The sequence below is a fragment of the Macrobrachium rosenbergii genome, chromosome 14 (genome assembly GCF_040412425.1).
Source record: "Macrobrachium rosenbergii isolate ZJJX-2024 chromosome 14, ASM4041242v1, whole genome shotgun sequence".
Taxonomy (NCBI): Eukaryota; Metazoa; Arthropoda; class Malacostraca; order Decapoda; family Palaemonidae; genus Macrobrachium; species Macrobrachium rosenbergii.
In genome coordinates, this window is record NC_089754.1 from 42,877,271 (window position 1) to 42,897,270 (window position 20,000).

The following is a 20,000-nucleotide window of genomic DNA, read 5'->3' on the forward strand; positions in this document are numbered from 1 at the left end:
TTTCAAACCATACAATTTTACAATAAAACGCCTTTCAACTGATGAACAGTTTAATGCTTTATTCCCAGCTATTGTGCATTTAAACAAGTGCTTGCGTAGTGATATATGTCTTTGATCACTCTGTGTAAAGCTAATTTTCATAGTAAGATCTTATTTTGACCTGATTTAAAGTTAAATGACTGCAATTTATAGCCTCCGCTGGTGCAAAAGAGTCAAGTCAGCAAAAATGAAGGTCAAAATCATGAGTTGAAATTATCTCAAAACAAAATCATTCTGAACTTTGCCATGAAAAGCATTAGCCGAAAAAATAAAAAATGAGGTATATAAATTTTTGCACAATGCAGAACGACAAGAAATTTCCTTTCCAGATACACACTGAATGCTTCTTTATGACAACCACCGAGCTAAAAGCATCTTAACGTCATTTTTGACGTTTTTAACCTTTGGCGAATTATTTACCTATCTATAAACACGCAGAAAGCACTTAACTTGAACGCGTCATTTGCAAAATGTACTTGATTTCAGTATGATGCAATTGCAACATTATTCAAATTGTGGCGTCACTTCTGACTAGTGTAAGTATATTGCAAAAGTCTTCTACACTGGAAACTTTCGATTCACTGTCTATGACTCTCAAAAGTTAAAAAAATAAATAAATAAATAAAACAAAATAAAACAAAAAAAAAGGAGAGAGCGATGGAGAAGATTGGGGTGACACTATTAAAATAAGCATATAAATATCTGACATGACAGTTATCATAGAGTTTCCTTAAGTTTGCAAGATGAATTCACTGGGTTCCTTTGCAAAGATTATGCTGTTCTGTCCCTCATCGCAAATCCATACATCATATGCAAAGGCAGTTGGAGTACCTGTCGCGGCAGAAGTGCCATTAAACCTCTCTGTTAATTGAAGACTGGAAGATGACGCTTGGGAAATATTCGCGGCATTTAGCGAGACCAAGGAAATCTTTAAATTCCCACGAAATCTTTCTTTGTATATAAAGTTTAGTCATCAATAAGGAAAGGGTATAGGTGTGTGTACTTTTCATTTTAGAAATGCAAAGACCACTGACTGAGACCGATCAATGGAGGAAACCGTTAGACAAAAGAATAGTGCTTGAACACGCCTCTAATATAATGGACTATTATAGTTTTACTGAATGAAAACTAATCACGAACATTTATTTTTCCCACTCTTCCTTACAAGAATTTATTTTAGCTGAAGCCTTAAAGTTCTTGAGAAAACTTGCCATAAAGTTAATCTTCTTCTCATTGTATTTTTCAGTCATTCAAAATGCGGCTTTGCTTGCCATTATGAATGGAAAAATATTAAATATTTCCATTCACCTCCCTCTAGCGCAACTTTTCCTCATTGCAATTTCCGCACATTGTGTTCCTGAACATTTCTTGAACTCTAACCTTGTTTTCTTTTATGCTTTCCTTAGTTCATTTTCATTCACATTTCATAGCTCTCGTCTTTTATAGAGTTGGAGATTCTACCAATTTGAAAAAAAAAAATCTTCTATATTGTGAACTGAATTGAGTTTAATATATTTCCAAAACGTATAATCTAATAGACCGGATGATGATGAGAATTTTTGTCGAAACCGGCTGCATAATAAAATGTAGTTCCTTTTGTGCCTGTGGTTTTAAATACAAAAATATCCTGTTTACCTTCTTGTACTGTAACTTGTGTCGTAAACATACAAACAACATTCAAACCGGTACACAAACTTATACAGAAGCCATAATAAGAGCTAGTTCTAGTTCCGACGAATATATGCATTTGCTTAATCCATAATCACATGACACACTTAGTAAATTTGACACTCTTAAGAGGAAATACACGAAAATGCTGTTTGTCTTTGCACATAAAATATCAACAAAGCAATACCATGAACGAATGATATGAAATAAGCTGAATAACCTAACACATAAGTCTTTTGTGGCGTAAGGAAAAAGACTGCAAAGAGGATAATTATTATTATTATTATTATTATTATTATTATTATTATTATTATTATTATTATTATTATTATTGGTGGTATTGGTAGTAGTAGTAGTAGTAGAAGAGAACATATTCTTAATGTAACGAACATATTCTTAAGTTAACTGCCCGAAGTCACAAACGGGCAAGTTTAGGTTAACGCTGCTCCGTTCACCTAAACAGTAAACTATTCACTCGTCCTTGCCCGGGAATCAAACCCGGCCCATCTTGCTGTTGAGGGGAGCTTCCTGAGCACAAGACTACAAGGTTCTTTCTTCACAGGTTTCCCGAGAGAGAGAGAGAGAGAGAGAGAGAGAGAGAGAGAGAGAGAGAGAGAGAGAGAGAGAGAGAGAGAGAGAGATTAAGGATATTTTCATCCACATCACTTATCAACATGAGGCATCAGTCACCACCAAGGGTTCCTAATAAGATCTCGTCAACCCGTTCTGTACGTGTCCGTCCGTAACCTATACGGTACGTGCTTACAGTACGTGCTTCTCCCTGCGTGCCTCTCGCTCTCTCTTCCCTTCGCTAAACACACGAGCCCAATTTTCTGTCGTTCGTGACGTGAATATGTCCGCATTTCACGACAGGACGCAACAGGAAGTCCGCGTGTCACCCCAATTTAGGACTCACTTGTTGTGTTCTCTGCGCTTAATTAATCGTGCCGCTCCCCTACCCCCGCCCCCCGACCCCCCACCCCACAAACCCCCGCTGAATGAAAGCAGTGCACTGCATTTTATTCTTCCTTTCGGTCTGATGGGCGGTGAGTTTCAAATATGACGAAACTCATAATTATCCAGGATTGAGGTTACTCATCCTCTTTATGGTTATTCATCCTCTTTATGGTTATTCATCCTCTTCCTTTAACAAGAAGGACTTCGAGAAGGCCGCTTGCTTGTGACATGACAGAGCAAATTACATTGATCAAAATTACGAGTACCTATCTTTACAAAGGACTGTATCGATTTTTTTAACATGTTCAAACTACTTATATTATATATCTTGATTAATATTACTTATCGTCTGTAACAAGGACAAAGTCACTTATTTCTAACAGGCCAATTCTTTTGTATTCATCAAGATTAAACATTCCTTATAATCTTTATTAATGAAACTGTTACTTATTAATCTACCTAGATTAGGTTTACTTAACATTTTCTTTTAGTAATAGGAAGGACACTCGACTTTCTAAACAAGCCTCTGAATTATTCATCATCTTTAACAAGGACCAAGTTCCTTATTGATTAAAAAACTGGACACAAAGTCTAAAGGTAGTCTTTAAGCACAAGTAAAAAATGCGCCGAAGTTTCTTCGGCACAATCGAGTTTTCTATACATCGTATAATCAGGGCAACCGAAAACAGATCTCTCTTTCGGTGGTCTCGGTATAATGCTGTATGAGCCGCGGCCCATGAAACTTTAACCACGGGCCGGTGATGACCTGGCCTATATCGTTGCCAGGCGCACGATTATGGCTAATTTTAACCTTAAAGAAAATAAAAACTACTGAGGCTAGAGGGCTGCAATTTGTTATGTTTGATGATTGGAGGGTGGATAATCAACATACCAATTTGCAGCCCTCTAGCCTCAGTAGTTTTTAAGATCTGAGGGCGGACAGAAAAAGTGCGGACGGACAGACAAAGCCGGCACGATAGTTTCTTTTACAGAAAACTAACTTAAACACAGATGCAGTAAAAGCCAGCAGCGATGTATGAGAGGGTTAGGACGGCAAGTCCCGGCCCCAGGAATATTATAGATTGTCCAGAAATTCAAGCCAGTGTGAGAGAGGCTGGCCTGGTACTGAACACTGAAAGTCCAAAGGTAGACTTTAAGCACAAAAACAAGCTTAACATTTATAATGCGATCATGGTTAATTACTCGAACTGACTTCACGTCAGAATGCGATTATGAAAGCCCCAGTTCATTTCAGGAGCACTGAACCTTTGTTTTCATATATACGTACGTTTTATATGTATGAATGAATGTATGTATGTGCAGAATATGCCAAGAAAATGAACCTTGGTTTTTAATACTCTTACGTAACGTTTCAAAGCTCGTTCCTGAAGATGTGGAAGAGGACCTCGAAAGGGCTGGCAGTCTGCTCTCTCTTTCTTCTCTTTTATCATAAATCCACTCTTCAAGAGCAGACGCCAAACGAGCTGGTAATTTAATGCCTTTTTCTAACCCGGGCCCAAGGAAAGCAGGAAAAAGACTTAAGGAACTAAACCAAAAAGGAAGCAGTAAACCTCCCTACAAAGAAGAAAGTGTACGTTAGGAGAAACAAGAGCAGGAAGAAAATTCCTAAGCATGGCAGTGGCAGGAAGGAAGCAATCACTGAACCTTGAAATCCGGATAATTACATCCAAATGGTGTTTAGAAGACTTTACCAAAGAAGGGAAGTTGAAAAACTGTGAACATTCTGTATTCAATCACAATTATAAGTTTTCACTTTCTTTGGAAAAAAAAAAGTACTTTATCTAACATTGCATTCAGGTTTCTGTTTCCACAAAACTTGAATGAGTCGTAAGGGCATTCAGTTTATCACTAGAATCCTTAACTAATATCCCCAAGGTTCCCCTAAAACACAGAAAGTAAAAAACCTACGTAGCACGATCATCTAGACCGCTGAAAGCAATTTGCTATTTATCCACAATTTCCTTACGAAACCACCTTCGACGTTTCTCGCAAAGAAACCTCGTGACCACCTGCAATTAAAATCTTAGGGAACCGTCGTGAGATTTTAGGCAACCTAAGATATTCGAACTGTTCAGGAGAGAGAGAGAGAGAGAGAGAGAGAGAGAGAGAGAGAGAGAGAGAGAGAGAGAGAGAACGAGGGATTTTGGTGGCGGCGTTTGGTAGCGGTTTGAGACACGGCGTTGTCACTCTTGAACTCAAGCTGCTGAAGTTGCTAGATTAGCGAGCTAAGCGGCTCCCGACAGCTCGCATCGGCTCCTAGCAGCTCAACCCATGTCAAAAGCCGCTTTTCTGCTTTACCTGACATAAGGGCGAGATTTAAGCACTACAAAAACAATGGCGGTGTTTGTTCGCTGGTGTAATAATCGAGCGGATGAGCAGCGATCTTGCCCCAAGACAATGTATATGCGCTTACCAAAAGAAGAAGAAGAAGAAGAAGAAGAAGAAGATGACGGAGAAGGGAAGAAAACGAAAGGTAAGGGGAGGATGCGGGGGGCTTTATTGCGTTACAGAGAGAGAGAGAGAGAGAGAGAGAGAGAGAGAGGAGGGGGAGGAGAGAGTCCTGTAATTTCAGATGATGACAGGTACATTACTGTGTGTTTGAGAGAGAGAGAGAGAGAGAGAGAGAGAGAGAGAGAGAGAGAGAGAGAGAGAGAGAGAGAGAGTCCTGTAATTTTGGAAGATTACAGGTAAATTAGAGAGAGAGAGAAGCCCCATAATTCTAATAGAGAGAGAGAGAGAGAGAGAGAGAGAGAGAATGCGTCCCATAATTCTAATTGATTTCATTTACATTATAGTCAGAGAGAGAGAGAGAGAGAGAGAGAGAGAGAGAGAGAGAGAGAGAGAGAGAGAGAGAGAGAGAGAGAGGCTAATACCGTCACATTCCCTCATTCACGCCAATGCCACAGAATTGGAGAGATAATGTGCTCTACCGTCACAACCTTAAAAAGGACACAAAAACAGCTGACCGCCACTGCAATTTTCATTGACGTAGCCTTGCCTCCGTCTCCTCCTCGGTGTCATGCAATAAAGAAGGTTGCAGAGAGGCAGTAGCAACGTCACTCGAGAACCGTTTCAATGAGAGAAGCTACGAACAGGTGTCCAAGGCATGGGAGCAATGTTTACCTTGGCAAACGCAAGTGTTTTTCGGGGGATGATTCAAGTGTCGGTCCGAACGAATTGCAGGAGTGTCGTTCATTCACGTAAATTGATTACATTCATCACGAAGTTTTGTTGACATTCTTATTGGTTCTGTAATCAAGCGTAACATGGGTGTTCCTATTTTAGTCTTCGGTGAGAATTCTTTGGTGGGAATGGTGGAAAACGGAATCATATTATATGCACGTGTAACATACACCACGTTGTAGGAGGAGTTATTGTCGGGAATAATAAGAGACAACACAAATACACAAACAGATATCTGTTTACAATATATATGTTTATTTAACGTTTATATATATATATATATATATATATATATATATATATATATATATATATATATATATATATATATATATATCACAGTGGATAAAAATGGTATGCGCTTATACCCATCTGGCACCAACATACTGTGTATATATAAATATGTGTATATATATATATATATATATATATATATATATATATATATATATATATATATATATATATATATATATATAGAGAGAGAGAGAGAGAGAGAGAGAGAGAGAGAGAGAGAGAGAGAGAGAGAGAGAGAGAGAGAGAGATAGGTACATGAATTTATATACTCATGTCATCGAATCTATGGACACCTTCCATGAATAAAGCAAAGGTCAATCAAACTGATACCAGCTGAATTTCACCAGCATGCAACAAGTAATGAAAAACCAGGAAACAAATGATAACTATATCTGATTACACAGAAAACATGAAGAGGTTGAAAATCGTATACAATGACAAACATTACTGTCAGTTGCAATAAAGCAACAGGACTAGTGACAAAAAAACACGACGATAAAGTTTATATATAAATAAAATTCCTTACAAAAAGAAAAAATCGTTTAACAATACAAATAGCTCATGTAGTTGTCATAGGGTCAAAAGCACAAGTGTGAAAAAAAGACTAAAAGAGAGAGAGAGAGAGAGAGAGAGAGAGAGAGAGAGAGAGAGAGAGAGAGAGAGAGAGAGAAAACTACGGATTTAGAGTCTATAGCTGCAAGAGCACCTCTACCGCCACCACCAGCAGGAGTCTTTGTAATTGGCTCAGAAGATCTCGGGCGCAACGTGTGTTTATTTACATGGGCTCAACGGGACTAAGCACGGGGCTGAGTCTCCACTGCGGGACTTAGACAAGACTAACATTGCTTGGTTTTGCCACCACTCTCCCTCCCCCCTCCCCCTCCCCCCACTTACCTCTCTCTCTCTCTCTCTCTCTCTCTCTCTCTCCCCCTACCATCACCTCTCCCCGAATCCACACCACCACCTCGTTCCTCTTCCTGCAAAGGATAATAGGATTGGGGAAGACGTCGGGGAGGAGGGGATGGGGTGGGGGGTGTTAGGAGGAAGGTGGATACGGGTGGGGTGGGGGGAGGTCTTGGTGTGGAAATGTAAGTGTTGTCCACTTACACGCACATTTGGCTTCGGGCTGAATCTAATTATGCACGACTGTCTTACAGGTCTTGCTGAGAAAATACGAAGATGGGTCTTATAAAAAATAATAATAATTATCATTTTACAATTGCAATTATTCAGATTGAACAAATTCACACACAAGAAGCTTCAGAGGCCATTTAACTGATAAACAAGCTCCCAGACAGGAGAGAAGAGTAGAGAAATGTGTGAAAAAACCATCATTATAGTTGTGCCGAGTAAATTAGCAGCATGTATTGCCTAAGCTTGCCCAATAAGTTTCTCAGGATGGTCTTGTGACCTTGGGAAGGTCGGTTAACTGATATTTTCAGATTACACATATTCCTTGGAATTTTTAGGAAGTATAGATATTCCATTTTTAAACATAGTCCTTGTGACATACGCACACATACATATGTATGTATTATGTATGTATGTATGTATGTATGTATGTATTTCACTGATTACACAAATTCCCGAAAATGTTGCTAATTACAGATATTCCCTAATTATACACGTTCCTTGCGATATATATATATATATATATATATATATATATATATATATATATATATATATATATATATATATATATATATATATATATGTATACCACAAGGAATACGTATAATTAGGGAATATCTGTAATTAGTAAAATTTTCGGGAATGTGTGTAATCAGTGAAAATACATACATGCATGCATACATACATACATACATACATACATACATACATACATACATACATACATACATACATACATACGTCAGAGAAGGGCAATAACAGAAGTGCTTGAACCATTATTTGTTTAAAATGTGCGAATTCCTAAAATGCTTTTATCACAGACTAACGCACAGTTCACATTCATTTCCACAACATTAAACTTTTCATTTTTATCTTGCAGAAATATCTGAGTGTCAGCTTGAGCCACAACAGTTTTGGTCACAACCTGCCGTTTGAAACTTAATGGGAATAATGCCATCATACTGGTGGATTTAAATTGACACTCATCTCTTTGCATACATTTGCAAATATGATAGTTTTACCTTCTTCGTCAATTAATGAATGAAAATTACTACTTATATAACGTGAGTTATAACCATGTGGAGTTATAACTTCACATGGTTATTTATCTATCTATCTATCTATCTAGCTATCTATCTATCTATCTATCTATCTATCTATCTATCTATCTATCTATCTATCTATCTATCTATCTATCTATCTATCTGCAGTGGAGGCTATCTTAGGCTTTCGACGACAGACATTAATTAATGCACAGATATCCTTCGACTATATTTCCTTAGGGGTCAGACTAACATACAATATAAACATACGCATATACACAAACACACAACTGGGGATATAGTAACAAACACAAACGAACGAGAAGACCGACACAAATCAATCAACCAATCACGAGAAGACCGATTTTGAATGTACATGAAAAGCTTCCGTTGTGGGTCGATCCTTTAAAACCTGTTCTACGGTTACGGAAAATAAGATATATACTAAAAAGTAACTAAAAAATTTCTGAGTAGAACTCTCTTAAATGAGTTCTCGGTAAACCACTGCAAATATTATTCTAATTACCAAGTTCTGTCAGAGGAGCTTTTCTACTCCATTTCCGTCCGCACAATTATTCAACGAAGAACTGACCTCAAGCACTTATCAATTGGAATTATTTACACAATTATTAAACGAAGAATTTACCTCAAGGATTTATCAGTGGAATTATTTACACAAGGTGAATCATAATAAATTCATTGCCAGCCAAATCTCTTTACTATATTCAAGGTTATGAACTGAGAGAGAGAGAGAGAGAGAGAGAGAGAGAGAGAGAGAGAGAGAGAGAGAGAGAGAGAGAGAGCCATCCATAATAGTACCAGTCAAAATATCATGGTATATCTCTAACCTTCAAAACTGTAATGAAAGAGGATTAAACTGCTGGATCTCTTGGGCTATTCCTGACTTTTTGATCACCTCTCTATTCATCCTTACATTTTTTCTTCCTTTATTTCCATTTCACCCTTTGATAAAAAAAAAAAAAAAAAAAAAAAGATAACTCCCAAAAACTCGCCCATCACCGTTTCCTCCCTTTTTTTTTCGTGAGGGAACCTTCTTTCAAGGAAGGATCGTTTTCGTTGAAAATCCTGGAACGCCTTGGACGGCCCTAGGAAGCCAAGTGACGCCGCTAGGATGGACGAAAATCCTACGCGAAGAGGGTGACGTAACACCTGTAAGGATTCCTGGCTGGGAGACTAGACTTCCATAAGGCGGCTCATATTTGTCATGTCAACATTAATACTTTAGAGGAGACCCTCCCTCCCTCCCTTCTCCCCCTCCCTACTAGGTACCCTTCCCCTCCCCGTCTCCATCCTCCAGCCATCGTTCCTTATTCCCCGGACATCTTCTTCTTCTTCTTCTTCTTCTTCTTCTTCTTCTTCTTCTTCTTCTTCTTCCCCCCTCAATCTCCCACTCTTCATCCAATAACTCGCTCTCCTCCCGTTATCCAGCTCCTCTCGTGGTCATTTATGACATTCATAGAAGAAGCTGAGAGAGAGAGAGAGAGAGAGAGAGAGAGAGAGAGAGAGAGAGAGAGAGAGAGAGAGAGAGACCCGACTGAAATCTTGCACGACTACAAACAAGGGCATTTTAAAAGTACCCAAAAACCACCTCATCCCCTAACAACCAATAACCACAAACACACCTCTCAAAAGAGAGAGAGAGAGAGAGAGAGAGAGAGAGAGAGAAAATAAAATACAAACGATAAAAACGGGAAAAACTGGCCAAAAAAAAAAAACACGAATTCGAAAAAGATCTGTTTATTTCAGGTCGCGGGCATTCGAACATTTCATCTATATAATAATTAAATATTTCACATAAATGGTTCAGTGATTCAGAGCTCCTTTGTTTTGCCGCTCCCGTGATTTGATTTGCACAATTTCATACCTGGCGTATACAGACTGACCATTTTTTTTTTTTTACAGCGATGAAATTCAAAAGTAAAATGGCACCGGTTTTGAAATACATAAATATATTATATTCTCCGCTGTAAATTATAACTCGATTTCTTTTTTTTGTCGACAACAAAGAGCTACAAATTTTCAAAAAATATAATTTGCATATGAAATATCGACGACGACAACAATTCTGTGACTGGCTTTTTTTTTTTTCACGCTCCCTCCAGCAAACATATCTGAACCAATCAAAAATTGAACGATTCCCTTTAAGCCGCTTATCCTACTAATCGTCGCTTAAATGTAGGGTATTTCATGCAGCAATGACATTGAGATATATATTAATTAGAATGTTCACGAAAATTAGGAAGGAAAAACCTTCAAAAATACTCAGACGAACGAGGTCAACCACTGGCAAGGTTTGCTAGACGAGCTATTTACAACTCTGCTTCTTCTCTTCCAACTCATTTTTAGATAATCTCTCTCTCTCTCTCTCTCTCTCTCTCTCTCTCTCTCTCTCTCTCTCTGCTTATTTTTCTGAATCAAAAGCTTTCAGTAATTTTTCACCTGGCTGAGTTTCCCATTTTCCCTCCAAGTTCCTACCACTTTTACTAACTTTTATTTAATTTCTCTCGTCAGATAATGTGAAAAACACTAGAATTTTAATTAAATACTTTTTACAATGGTTATCTCTCTCTCTCTCTCTCTCTCTCTCTCTCTCTCTCTCTCTCTCTCTCTCCCCTCCATAAAAATGCCATTTGCAACTTACAGTGAGAGGAATTAGCATTTACGTTCACCTAAATCAGCAAAAGCTTGCATTCGTTTAAACCAAATTCTGATTTACTTTCCACAACGCATAAATTTATTAGGACCAAGCACGTGCACATTCTGGGGTGAGAGAACTTAATAGTTTCCTATGTATATATTTTAAGCTTGAATGCTTTCGTGACCTGCAACGCTATTTCTGATCACATGAAAGGAAGCCCCGCGAAGTTCAAGGCGTGAGCGCATGCGCGAGTAGGTTTTCTTTCGAAGAGGCAGATATCAACCTCATTTCTGGCTTACGCTTTTCGACTATAGACACATACTTGATTTTATTAAGGTCTTAAGAGTAAGATTAAGGTCTTAAGAGTAGGATTGTATTAATTATATCCCAGACCATTATGAAATACGTAAAAAATGCGCCGAAGTTTTTTTCGGCGCAATCGAGTTTTCTGTACACCGTATAACCAAGGCCACCGAAAATAAATCTATCTTTCGGTGGTCTCGGTTTGATGCTGTATGAGCCGCAGCCCATGAAACTCTCAGCCGGCCGTAGTGGCCTGTTCTATATCGTTGCCAGAATCACGATTATGGCTAACTTTAACCTTGAATAAAATAAAACCTACTGAGGCTAGAGGGCTGCAATTTGGTATATTTGATGATTGGAGGGTGGATGATCAACATACCAATTTGCAGCCCTCTAGCCTCAGTAATTTTTAAGATTTGAGGGCGGGCAGAAAAAGTGCGGACAGAAAAAGTCCGGACAGAATAAAGTGCTGACGGACAGACAAAGCCGGAACAATAGTTTCCTTTCACATATATTCTTCCCCCTTCTAGCGTAGGTAAAACTGATTCAGTATCACAAATTAAGTATCATTATAACAAACGGGGAACGTATTGCATCGCGAAGACAGGTGTCAGAGAATGTTAAATTTCAGAAATAAATAACTGTATACAAAACTGGAAAAAGATTTACCGTCTATTACAAACAATGGCAACATTACTCAGTGATTTCAAAACAATATCCTCATGAGAGGGTATAATTTGACAGATATAATGAAGTACCATTAAAACAATTCTTTGTGATATAACATTTTTACCTCTGATGCTTATTTATTTGTCACTGGATTTTCCTCCCCGAAGAGGCCAATATTTGCTAAAAAAAAAAAGTTGGAAATAAATCCTTATTTTCCTGTCATGGATATACTCTTAAAATGTGGAAATTTCTCAGCATACTGTGAGTTCTGCAAGCTATCTAGTGCAGTACATGACATCCATTACGTTATACGTCTTATTTCTAACTTGTCTCTTATCCAAATATCAGGAAATGCAATAGTGCGTTAAGGATGCGGGTATACTGACTTCCCGAAGACCTTTCGGGATAAGAAGATGTGAAGTTATAAGTTTCTTTTTGATCTTTCATTCTTACATGTTTCCAGGAACTTCATTACTTGAGGCTGAATGAGTAGGAAACTGCTGTCATTACCTGAGGCTGAATGAGTAGGGAACTGCTGTCATTACTTGAGGCTGAATGAGTAGGGAACTGCTGTCATTACTTGAGGCTGAATGAGTAGGGAACTGCTGTCATTACTTGAGGCTGAACGAGTAGGGAACTGGTATCATTACTTGAGAGGCTGAACGAGTAGGGAACTGCTGTCATTACTTGAGGGTGAATGAGTAGGGAACTGCTGTCGCTACTTGAGGCTGAGTGAGAAGGGAATTGCTGTCATTACTTGAGGCTGAGTGAGTAGGGAACTGGCGTCATTACTTGAGGCTGAGTGAGTAGGGAACTGCTGTCATTACTTGAGGCTGAATGAATAGGGAACTGCTGTCATTACTTGAGGCTGAGTGAGTAGGGAACTGCTGTCATTACTTGAGGCTGAGTGAGTAGGGAACTGGCGTCATTACTTGAGAGGCTGAACGAGTAGGGAACTGCTGTCATTACTTGAGGCTGAATGAGTAGGGAACTGCTGTCATTACTTGAGAGGCTGAACGAGTAGGGAACTGCTGTCATTACTTGAGACTGAACAAGTAGGGAACTGCTGTCATTATTTGAGGCTGAACGAGTAGGGAACTGCTGTCATTACTCGAGGCTGAACGAATAGGGAACTGCTGTCATTACTTGAGGCTGAATGAGTAGGGAACTGCTGTCATTACTTGAGGTTGAATGAGTACGGAACTGCTGTCATTACTTGAGGCTGAACGAGTAGGGAACTGCTGTCATTATCTGAGGCTGAATGAGTAGGGAACTGGTGTCATTACTTGAGGCTGAACGAGTAGGGAACTGCTGTCATTACTTGAGGTTGAATGAGTACGGAACTGCTGTCATTACTTGAGGCTGAACGAGTAGGGAACTGCTGTCATTATCTGAGGCTGAATGAGTAGGGAACTGCTGCCTTGTTTGTCTCTTATAAACAGCTTCCAGATGAAATGACTGAGATCCGACATCTGGTCAGTCTCAGAAGTGCCTCCAAGTAGGGCTATAACTAAAATCCCTACTGATATTCGCCACATAATCAAAATGGAATCAACTACAATCGAAGAGGTTCGGTGAGCAGGCGAGAGAACGCATACAGTATTCAGACAAGCTCTGGTTTCAGACTAATATACATTTAATGTTATTATGAACTCTCGTAAATTGTGATTTGTGCCATTGTTTAGAAAATTATTACACGGATTTATGATTTTAGGCAGTTTAGCTAATAACTGGGCTTTCATAGCCTTGTGTCACTCAACGGCACAAGGGAGAGAGAGAGAGAGAGAGAGAGAGAGAGAGAGAGAGAGAGAGAGAGAGAGAGAGAGAGATGGGGCTCAGTCAGACACACAAAACTTTAAATTCCTAATATTAAACTGTCTCATGTGATGAGCCTGAACTCTGGAATAATAAACATATAACAGTCATAGAGCAAAGAGTTCTTTCCTAAATTATGTGTTATGCTTCCAGTATATTGCCAAGTCCAGCAGCCGTTAGGTTAATTCCAGATATGCAGATTCCTTTCAAGAACGCATCTTCATTAAATGGATTCATGGATTTGCAGCGTAAAACGAAAACGAAAATGCTTAAGAGCATTTAAATCATCACCAAAACGTCTTGCAAGAGCAACTCTTAAAATGTTGATTACGATAATTTTATGAGCGTGCACTATGAAAAAATGTCGTCTAAATGAGTGATTCTGGTAACGAACCGGCAGCCATAAGAAATTTCATGATTAATAAATAAATTTTGAATAAGCCAAGATTTGGCTGCCCTTAAGACTGGCCACTCGCTGATGTGGCTCAAGAAATTCGGCCTTAAGCAAATGACGAAATACACGCCCAGACCAGTTAACGGCCGAGCCATTTTACACGGGCCAAGATTTGGACACGTTTCTCCGGAGATCTCGCCTTTCGCAAAACGTACTATCTCCCGGCTTCCGAGCAATTAATGCCCAGAAGTTCGTGATTAAAGACAAATCCGAGCAAAGAAGGCCAAAAATCGTCATAAAGCCTCGCCCTAAATCATTCGCAAGAAGAGGATTATGGAAAATAATACATACGCGAATGGCCCAGTCCAGACAAAATTGGAGAGAAATAAATAGAACAGCTTCAAGAAAACACCGTAAATCAGTTTACCTTCGTGGCCTCATCCCCTCTGATTACACACTAGGACCCAGTGATAAACATCTTGACTCTGGCAGCCAAATTTAAGGCGACAGAACGGCTTAGTTTCCGTCCGAGGGTTCGTTCATGTGCCTTTTCCATGAATGCAACGCAAAGCAGCTACGAGTCATGGGCGTATGACATTGCCGCTCACCTGTGATGAAAAAATCGATGCCAGACCTTACCTAACTTAGCACCTGTGCTGATTGATAAAATATAACAGGCGTTTTTGTTCCCGCTATGCGGACCAAAAGTAAGGTAATAATCCTGAGGGTAGAGTGATCGTGATCGAAAGAATTCAGGACAGCTGAACGTGGCACAAAGGCATCAATTATCGTATTTCGTGGTCAATGTTCCCCTCTACGCATTTTTCTCGATCGTCTCTCTCCTCCAGCCATAGAATTTCTATCCTTCCTTCTCTGTAAAATATACTTTTCTCAGTCTCGTCTCTCCATAACCTTCCTCAACAAATCTTTCCTACTCCCTTCTCTTCTACTACTTCCTCGTCGTCTTCCTGCAGAGAAAGAAGTATAAATTCCTGCTGGAATCTTCTTAGGCTAAGAGTGGGAAGGAGGATACAGAGGGGTAGGATGGATGGGAGGGGGGTGGCTAAGGAGCGACAGAGGAGAGGAGGATTAAGGACTTGGAGGGCAAAAAGTTCCTTAAGCCGTTTTTACAACATTGAAATTCCATGAGTCCATAAAAGATGAAAAGAGAAAAGCTCATTTATGCCCTTGGTTTAACGTAATAGGCTTACTTTATTAGAATCAGCTATATAACTAGCATCCGGACGAATAAGCTACGTCTTTCCTTGGCCAGAGACGGTGGAGAGAACATACCCGAAGGACTCTCTCTCTCTCTCTCTCTCTCTCTATTTCTCTTTCTCGTTTTCCGTCTGTCGCTGCTCGCCCTACTGTCTGTACCTGTAGAAGACTCTCCCTGTCTGTCTGTCTACGCTTGTATGGCTTCAGCAGTAAGCATTCTCCAGCTAGCTTCGTATCCCACTCTCTCTCACCACCTAAATCTCTCTCTCTCTCTCTCTCTCTCTCTCTCTCTCTCTCCTTCTGGCAGGCCATCGTCCTCTCGTGGAAATAACGCAAAAGACAAAAGCAACGTGGAGGTGCATCCATCTTCTGCCATTAGTCATCACTGGAATATATCAAGCCTACAAATCAACACACGGATATGTGACTTAATTAACAGATGTGATGAAGTGTCGCCATTGCAAGCCGCATGGTGCCATGTTTTTACTCTACAACAAGTGTTTCCCAGAAAGGATCAGTGAAGTTCATATGCCGTGTGGAGGAAAACATCTCGTTACGCAATACCGCCATTAGTGTCGAAGTGAAGTGAAGAACGAAGTGCGCGCATCAGTGCGTACATCTGACACCGTGATAGTATGAGTGTTTTTTTTTTTTTTTATTCCTATGTCTCTCAATTTCATTCTATTTTCCGAACAACAACATCTTTTACTGGTGAATACAAAGTGCTTGTGACTAAAAGATTCACCTCAGTGGTAAAATCCCTTTAAAATTCCTTTTTATCTTCTATTTTTTCGCGTTCACTTCAGAACATTTAATCCTCAAATAGAAGGGAAAGAGAAAAAACTGCATGACATTTGGACGATAAATAAAGCGCTGAGGTGAACTGTGTCATTTTATAAACATGTAACAGAGTCCCTCGGAGGAAAATACTGTGAATGTTAAAGACTACTAATTTCATGTTTTGCTTTAGGAAAAAAAAACCTTTTTTTCATTTAACAGATGACGCGACGTTCTCAAAAGCTAGAGGAATTTTTCACGGCGCGATAAAAGCTGATAAATTCTCCATTTTACAAAAGTGATCTAAAGACAAGGAAAACCAATTCTTACCGGAGAGAGAGACAAAGATTGATAAAGTGATTTTATAAAACACGAGTGAGGAGAATACCCTAGAGAGAGAGAGAGAGAGAGAGAGAGAGAGAGAGAGAGAGAGAGAGAGAGAGAGAGAGAGTTCAACAAACCATGCTGTTTCTGAAGTAGTGGTTTTAACCAGGAGGCAGACGAAAAACGAGAGAGAGAGAGAGAGAGAGAGAGAGAGAGAGAGAGAGAGAGAGAGAGAGAGAGAGAGAGAGAGAGAGAGGTTCTGCAAAACAATGTTTTTGAAAAAGTGCTGTTATCATACTGCCGCCAACACTCTATTACTCATGTGAAGTCAAGTTAATGTTGATTGCATGTTTTTAAATTACAAACTACAAACTGAGGTCAAGACTAAAACAGATTAGGTTATTCAGAGCTGCATGCTTATGTGACCGTACGAATTTCCTTTGAATTTTTGAATTTAGATGTCGTTTAAGATAACAACATAATATAAGCAACAAAATAAAAGCAGAGTGAAATGCGTCTAAAATTGTAACAATACATAACTGACTGTTATTTAATGGTGCTGCTATCACTCAAAGAGTAAACAGAAAACAAAAGCCAGCTGAGATATTACAAATACAAGAAAAAATCTACTTGAGTTATGGATGTCCAGATGCAAGGATTTCAGTGAATGTGTTTGGATGGAAAAGGCACTAAAATCTTAAGGTGCTGTTATTCTTTTGCTGCCTTCTGCAAGTAACAGCGGAATGCTGCTCGTGCTATCATGCTGGACGATTCATTTCTGCTGTAAACAGCAAGTGATTATCATAGATTTCGCCACGTTAACTACACTTGGTTCAGTTTATCATTTGAGAGGTTAGACCTCTTAAGAGGAAGTTGCTAGTTTTCCGTACATGCCACGGGTTTTTTTTCTAAAACTAAAAACTGTTTAGGCCTCTTTACATAATCGAAAAACCTTTAAGTCACACTACGTTGGATGTGGCGATGATCATGATAATGATGTTCAAGTTATTAAAAAAAAACTTTCGTCTACAATGAGTTATGCGATAGCCTATATAGTTACTACGTGAAATTTGTCATTCTGACACTGTGATAATTTCATAGGCATTGCAGTTAATTAACTCAGTATATTAGAAGGCCATTCTTCTCCATTCTTTTTGCTTAAACGAAGATGGTAGTTTTCGATTTCAGATTTCCCACCGGTACTGGCTTCTTTGCGCAGACTCGGAGGGCAAGATGCCAAGTAGGTCAGATAAATTCCTCCTGTGACAGCGTTTTAAATACCACCCCCAGAAACACACATACGCACATACATATACAATGTATATATATATATATTATATATATCTATGTATATACTGTATATATATATATATTTATACATATATATATATATATATATCTATGTATATACTATATTTATATATTTATACTATATATATATTATATATTATATATATCCATGAATATATTTATATATTTATATATATATATTGTATATCTATATCTATGAATATATATATATATATATATATATATATATATATATATATATATATATATATATATATATAATATATTAGTCGTGTGCATGCGTTCAAATACAAGAGACAGCGGGCAAAGAATTTAATATTGTTATTTGCACACAGCAAGATAGGCAGAGAAAATCCAAATGCAGAAAAAGGAGAAAAAATGATTAAGACAAGGCTATAGCAAGAGCATAAGAGCACGGGGGAAATTAATTATCTTTAATAAAGAACTTAATAATAACAACCATTACTAGAAATGGACTAAAAATCACAATTCAAGCAATATTATTTTATTCATAGCTTTTAAATTCAAGAGTTATTTTTAATAAATCACCCATCAACTAAAGCAACGCTTCCGCTAAATTTTTAGCTTTACTGACATACTACAATGAAAAAACTTTATTCCGTGAAAAATAAATTTTTTAAATCCAGTCTACATTTGCAATAAGGTATAATTTCCTCTACGTTTTCATATTGTAATCTAATTGACACCGGCAAAATTCACTGCTAATGACAAGTTTTAGTTCTGTAATCCAGTTTACTTAAACCGAAGGTTATACTCATGATAAAACTCTACCTATGAAAGTTTCAAGAGAATTTCTGAAATATGTAACAATTTTTTTTTACAAGGACGACCTATTTATGGGTTTTCAAGTATATGTGGAACTTTACGAACATGTAACAACGCAGAGAGAGAGAGAGAGAGAGAGAGAGAGAGAGAGAGAGAGAGAGAGAGAGAGAGAGAGAGAGAGAGAGAGAGTTTTGTTTTCAATTCTGTTTCATAATGTGTTTATTCTCATAAGTGAGATCAAGTTTCAGGATTTAATCCTATCTTTTTTGACTGCAGTTTCGAGGTTTTCACTCCTGTCTGGTTTATCTGGACTTTGTCTTGTGTCATTATGACGCACAAGAATTTCTTTCTGAATATTAACCAAATACAAAATTATCCATTTTTCCTTTACTCTGGATAGCATTTACTGTTAGGTGATTATATTGCCATCATACACGGAAAGTCCTTTGACTACCGGGATTGTAAGCTATGTCTTCTTCTGCACTAATGTGTAGATATAAAAAATGACTGCATATGACTGGATATAAAAAATATATTACCATTGCACACAAACACTAACTGTAAAGTAATTATTTGCAAAACGTAATAAAACATAATAGCATCAACCAATTCTTAATGAATCATTTTCTAAAACTGTCAAGATGAATGCTTTCTTTGATTATGTCATAATTTCCGAAAATTTTAGTAAAGATACTAAAGGTGAAATTCGTACCAGTATGACTTGAAAAATCTGAAACATTCCCGCAGGTTTCAGACCCCCCAAAATTTCGTCAGTTGAGCGTTCGGCTCGATAATAAAGACCACTCCGACGGGACATGACTTCGTTGCTAGGCAGGGAGCTGGACAAGAACAGAGAGAGAGAGAGAGAGAGAGAGAGAGAGAGAGAGAGAGAGAGAGAGAGAGAGAGAGAGAGAGAGAGGTGGGGGGGAGATTGGCTAGTATCATTTGCTTTCGTCGTCAGCTCCTAAGAAGGAAGATTTCAATATTTTCTTCAGGCAGTTCTGGTATCGTCCTAAATAATGCACATACCTACGATATACTTTTTTAAGGACCATTTCAATGTCTGGCGTGAGCGGCAATGAGTCATAATGAGGCACGAGAAATCAACTGGGGGAATGTGTACATACGCAAGCATCAGAATCTAGTGATCCAAAAACATCCTTGATCAACGAAACGATTAACGAATCAGATATTTTGTGACCCGGTTTATATTTTAAATTCACATTCTTACTTCCAATGCCAGCGAAAAATAGGGAAGTATACCGGGAGGTTATAAAAGGGTGACACAGTTGCATATATTCGGTGAAGTTGGCGATATGATCTGCTTATAAAAACTGAAGGCAATGACTTTTTTCTGCGAATATTATCACCTTAAAAGACCAGAAAAATGATTATCTTTGGG

The 20,000-nt window shown here is 38.4% G+C and overlaps 1 protein-coding gene across 1 annotated transcript in view; it reads right to left on the reverse strand.

Moving 5' to 3' along the window:
* Nucleotides 1-20,000, reverse strand: part of LOC136846038 (homeobox protein OTX2-like) — a 343,077-nt gene that overhangs the window by 217,841 nt on the left and 105,236 nt on the right. The window lies entirely within an intron of this gene.